The following is a 5,545-nucleotide window of genomic DNA, read 5'->3' on the forward strand; positions in this document are numbered from 1 at the left end:
CACTTGAAATGAGAAGGAATGAGCAGGGCAGCTATTAGTAACAGTGGGATCACAAGGAGAAGGCCTCTCCGCGGCCCCGGGCTCCCCTTCCCCCATGGAGCCAGGGGCGGCCTGACACACGAGGTCCGATTGAACTGTATCCCGTCACCCACTCAAACCCCAGTTTTCCCTCCCGAGCTGTGTTATACGCAAGGACATAAGAAATAGGAGCAGGAGTCGGCCATTCGGCCCCTCGAGCCTGCTCCGCCATTCAATGAGATCACGGCTGATCTTCTACCTCAATTCCACTTTCTTGCACTGTCCCCATATCCCTCGATTCCCTTAATATCCAACAATCTATTAATCTCGGCCTTGAATATACTCAACGACTGAGCCCCCACAGCCCTCTGGGGCAGAGAATTCCAAAGATTCACCACCCTCTGAGTGAAGAAGTTTCTCCTCATCTCAGTCCTAAATGGCCGACCCCTTATCCTGAGACGTAGCTCCGAGTAGACTAATGAGATACAAGGACAGGTGACCATAAGCTTGGTCAAAGAGGTAGGTTTTAAAGATTGTCTTAAAGGAGGAGAGAGAGTTCGAGAGATTTAGGGAGGGAGTTCCAGAGCTTGGGGCCCAGGCAACAGAAGGCACGGCCACCGATGGTGGAGCGATTATAATCAGGGATGGTCAGGAGGGCAGAATTAGAGGAGTGCAGACATCTCGGGGGGTTTGTGGGGCTGGAGGAGATTACAGAGATAGGGAGGGGGCGAGGGCCATGGAGGGATTTGTAAACAAGGATGAGAATTTTGAAATTGAGGCGTTGCTTAGTCGGGAGCCAATGTAGGTCAGCGAGCACAGAGGGTGATGGGTGAGCGGGACTCGGTGCGAGTTAGGACATGGGGCAGTGAGCACAGGGGGTGATGGGTGAGCGGGACTCGGTGCGAGTTAGGACACAGGGCAGTGAGCACAGGGGATGATGGGTGAGCGGGACTGGGTGTGAGTTAGGACACGGGGCAGCGAGCACAGGGGGTGATGGGTGAGTGGGACTCAGTGCGAGTTAGGACACGGGGCAGTGAGCACAGGGGGTGATGGGTGAGTGGGACTTGGTGCGAGTTAGGACACGGGGCAGTGAGCACAGGGGGTGATGGGTGAGTGGGACTCAGTGCGAGTTAGGACACGGGGCAGCGAGCACAGGGGGTGATGGGTGAGTGGGACTTGGTGCGAGTTAGGACACGGGGCAGTGAGCACAGGGGGTGATGGGTGAGTGGGACTCGGTGCGAGTTAGGACACGGGGCAGCGAGCACAGTGGGTGATGGGTGAGCGGGACTTGGCTAATTTTCTTGCATTTGTACTCTATGCCTCGATTTATAAAACCAAGTAACCCATTTGCCTTTTTAACAGCCTTCTCAACGTGTCTTGCCACATTCAATGACGTGTGTACATACAACCCCAGGTCTCTCTGTTCCTGCATCCCTTTTAAAATGATGTTAAAAAATAATATTATTAATATTCTTGCTACCAAAATCATTCCACACTTCTCTGCATTAAATTTCTTATACCATGTATCTGCCCGTTTCACCTACGTCCTCCTGAAGTCTGTTACTATCCTCCTCATTGTTTATTACATTTCGGAGTTTCGTATCTAGGTTGTTTCCTGAGATGAAAGGGTTTGACTTAAGAGGAAAGGTCGAGTAGGTTTGGCCTATACTCATTGGAGTTTAGAAGAATGAGAGGTGATCTTATCGAAACGTATCAGATTATTAGGGGACTTGACAAGGTGGATGCAGAGAGGATGTTTCCCCTCGTGGGGGAATCTAGAACTAGGGGGCATAGTCTCAGAATAAGGGGCCGCCCATTTAAAACGGAGCTGAGGAGGAATTTCTTCTCTCAGAGGGTTGTAAATCTGTGGAATTCTCTGCCCCAGAGAGCTGTGGAGGCTGGGTCATTGAATATATTTAAGGCGGAGATAGACAGATGTTTGAGTGATAAGGGAGTGAAGGGTTATGGGGAGCGGGCGGGGAAGTGGAGCTGAGTCCATGATCGGATCAGCCGTGATCTTATTGAATGGCGGAGCAGGCTCGAGGGGCCGAATGGCCGACTCCTGCTCCTGTTCCTGATGTTCTTATGTGTCATCTGCTAACTTTGAAATTATGCCCTGTACTCCAGGGGTCATCAATATATATCAAAAAAAGCCGTGGTCCTAGTACTGACCCCTGGGGAATACCACTGTATACCTCCCTCCAGTCTGAAAAACAACCCTTCACCGTTACTCTGTTATCGGGCCCTTCGACAAGTTAGTATCCACACAGCCACCGCCCCTGTAATCCCGCTAACAAGCCTATTATGTGGTACTTTAGCAAATGTCTGTTGAAAGTCCATATACATAACATCAACCACACCGCCTACATCCTACCTCCCCGTTACTTCATCAAAGATCGCAATCAACTTAGTCAACCATGATTTGTCTTTAACTAATCTGTGCTGGCTTTCAATTATTAACCCGTATTTTTCCAAGTGCCAACATGTGTGTGTGTGAGAGTGTGCATATGTGTGTGTGTGTGCGCGCATGGGGCTGGCTGTGTGCGCGCATGGGACTGTGCGCGCGCATGGGGATGGCTGTGCGCGCGCATGGGGATGGCTGTGCGCGCGCATGGGGATGGCTGTGCGCGCGCATGGGGATGGCTGTGCGCGCGCATGGGGATGGCTGTGCGCGCGCATGGGGATGGCTGTGCGCGCGCATGGGGATGGCTGTGCGCGCGCATGGGGATGGCTGTGCGCGCGCATGGGGATGGCTGTGCGCGCGCATGGGGATGGCTGTGCGCGCGCATGGGGATGGCTGTGTGCGCGCATGGGGATGGCTGTGTGCGCGCGCATGGGGCTGTGGGGCTGTGCGTGCGCATGGGGCTGTGTGTATGGGCAGTACTGTGAAACATTCTGCCCGGGGCCCGGCCCTGAACCGGCCGAAGGGACTCAATTTTTAAACTTTTAAACTTCTTAAACAATTCGAGAAAAGTTTTAAATTTTTTAAATCAACTTGTAGAACTTTTTTCGATAGCTTTTAACCAACTCTTAATCTGTTTATTAAACCTTCAATCAACCTGTGTAACTTTAAAAAAAAATAATTTGGAAATACTTTTAAACTCTTAGCAACTTTTAAAACAACTTGGAAACCTCTGGTGAAATTTTGAACCTTGGAAGAAATTTTTCAAAACATCCCTAGGAACCCCAGCGGGCAGCTGACCTTCCTAATGCCCGTCTCCCGACCTCGGGCCATCTCCCATCAATGGCGCGACACGGCGCAGAGCTTGCGGCCAACACTTTGCCGTAGGCAATTCGGCTCATAGAGCTGTGCCTGGTCTCCAGTCGCCTTGGATCCCCTTGCCACTGGACCAAGACCTTGCTCAGCTCAGCCCGTGTAGCTGCCGGTGTGTAGCGGCCTTCCCACGTTAAAAGAACTCACGCACAGGCATCTTCCACTTCACTAATATGAAGTTCAGGACCTGGAATGTCAGGACCCACATGGACAACTCCAACAGCGACAGGCCGGAACGCCGCACCATCATAGCTGCCCGGGAACTCAGACGTTTTGACATCGACATCGCCGCCCTAAGCGAGACCCGGCGGGCAGGGGAAGGCCGGTTGAAGGAACAAGGTGGAGGTTACACCTTTTTCTGGAAAGGGAAACCAGAGGCAGAACGCCGCCTTCATGGAGTCGGCTTTGCCGTCAAGAATGAGCTGGTCGACCGCCTCAAAGACTCCCCCCTGTGGGGTCAACGAACGCCTCATTGCTCTCCGTCTCACCCTATCCCGGAACCAATGTGCCACAGTCATCAGTGCGTACGCCCCAACACTCGATGCAACGGATGAGGCCAAAGAGGGTTTTATTCCAACCTCGAGACATCCCTGTCCCCGCGGGCGACAAACTGATCCTCCTGGGTGATTTAATGCCAGGGTCGGCAAAGACACAGCCCTCTGGGGAGGTGTGATTGGCAGAGAGGGGGTAGGGAAAGCTAACTCCAGTGGTACCCTACTCCTGACAAAATGTCTAGAACATGAACTCCTCATCACCAACACCCTGTTCCACCAGAGGGACAAATACCAGGCATCATGGCAACACACTCGCTCCAAACACTGGCACCTGCTCGACTATGTCATCGTCCGAGCCAGGGATCACAAGGATGTGCGCATCACCCGCGCCATGACAGGAGCTGACAACTGCTGGATGGACCAGCGCCTAATCCGATCCATCATCGACATTAACATCGCCCCAAAGCAGAGGGGACAGCAGAAGCAGTGCCGCTAAAAAGTTAATGCCGGGGTACTTAAAGACCCAGCTAAGAGAGCCCTATACAGCCAGCGCCTCACAGCTAACCTGGCGTGCCTTGATGACCCTGAGATGCTGAATGCCCATAGCGCTCGGTCTGCCCTCCAGGCCTCTATAACCAGTGCCTGTGATGAGACGCTTGGTCACTCAACCAGAGAACATCAGGACTGGTTTGATGAGAATGATCAGGAGATCCAAGAACTAATAGATCGCAAGCGTAGAACATTTCTGAGCCTCAAGCAACAACCCAACTCGGGAGCTGCAAAGAACATTACAGACCGCTCAAGGCTCAGGTCCAACAAAAACCCCGGGACCTAAAGAACAGGTGGTGGATGGAGAAAGCACAGGAGATACAACAACCGGCCGACAGGCACGATATGCGAGGATTCTTCACTGCAGTCAAGGCCACCTACGGCCCAAACTCCCAAGGCCCCACCCCACTGCTGGCCAAGAACAGGGAGACATCAAGGACACCGAGGCTGTCGGGGCCCGATGGAAGGAGCATTTCAAAGATCTCCTCAATCGAGACTCTGCCTTTGACTCGAGTGTTCTCGACTCCATCCCGCAGCATGTGACCCGTCACCACCTCAGTGAAACCCCAACATTGCACGAGGCAGGCAAAGCCAAAAAAACAGCTTAAGAACAACAAGGCTACGGGAGCGGATGGAATCCCTGCTGAGGCACTGGAGTATGGCGGAGAGGCGCTGTTGGCACGGATACACGGTCTCATCTCTCTCATCTGGAGGGAGGAGAGCATGCCGGGAGATCTCAGAGATGCAGTGATCGTGACCATCTCTAAAAAAGGGGACAAGTCTGACTGCGGTAACTACAGAGGAATCTCCCTGCTATCTCCCTGGGAAAGTTGTTGCTCGAGTCCTCCTCAACCGTCTTCTCCCTGTGGCCGAGGAGCTCCTCCCGGAGTCGCAGTGCGGATTTCATCCCCTACAGGGCACAACGGACATGATCTGTGCAGCGCGACATCCGCAGGATAAATGCAGGGAGCAGCGCCAGCCCTTATACATGGCCTTCTTCGACCTTACAAAGGCCTTTGACACTGTCAACCGCGAGGGTCTATGGAGCGTCCTCCTCCGTTTCGGATGCCCCCAAAAGTTTGTCAACATCCTCTGCCTGCTCCACGATGACATGCAGGCCGTGATCCTTACCAACGGATCCATCACAGACCCAATCCACGTCTGGACCGGGGTCAAACAGGGCTGGGTCATCGCCCCAACCCTCTTCTCA

Source organism: Pristiophorus japonicus, unplaced genomic scaffold (genome assembly GCF_044704955.1).
Source record: "Pristiophorus japonicus isolate sPriJap1 unplaced genomic scaffold, sPriJap1.hap1 HAP1_SCAFFOLD_575, whole genome shotgun sequence".
Taxonomy (NCBI): domain Eukaryota; kingdom Metazoa; phylum Chordata; class Chondrichthyes; family Pristiophoridae; genus Pristiophorus; species Pristiophorus japonicus.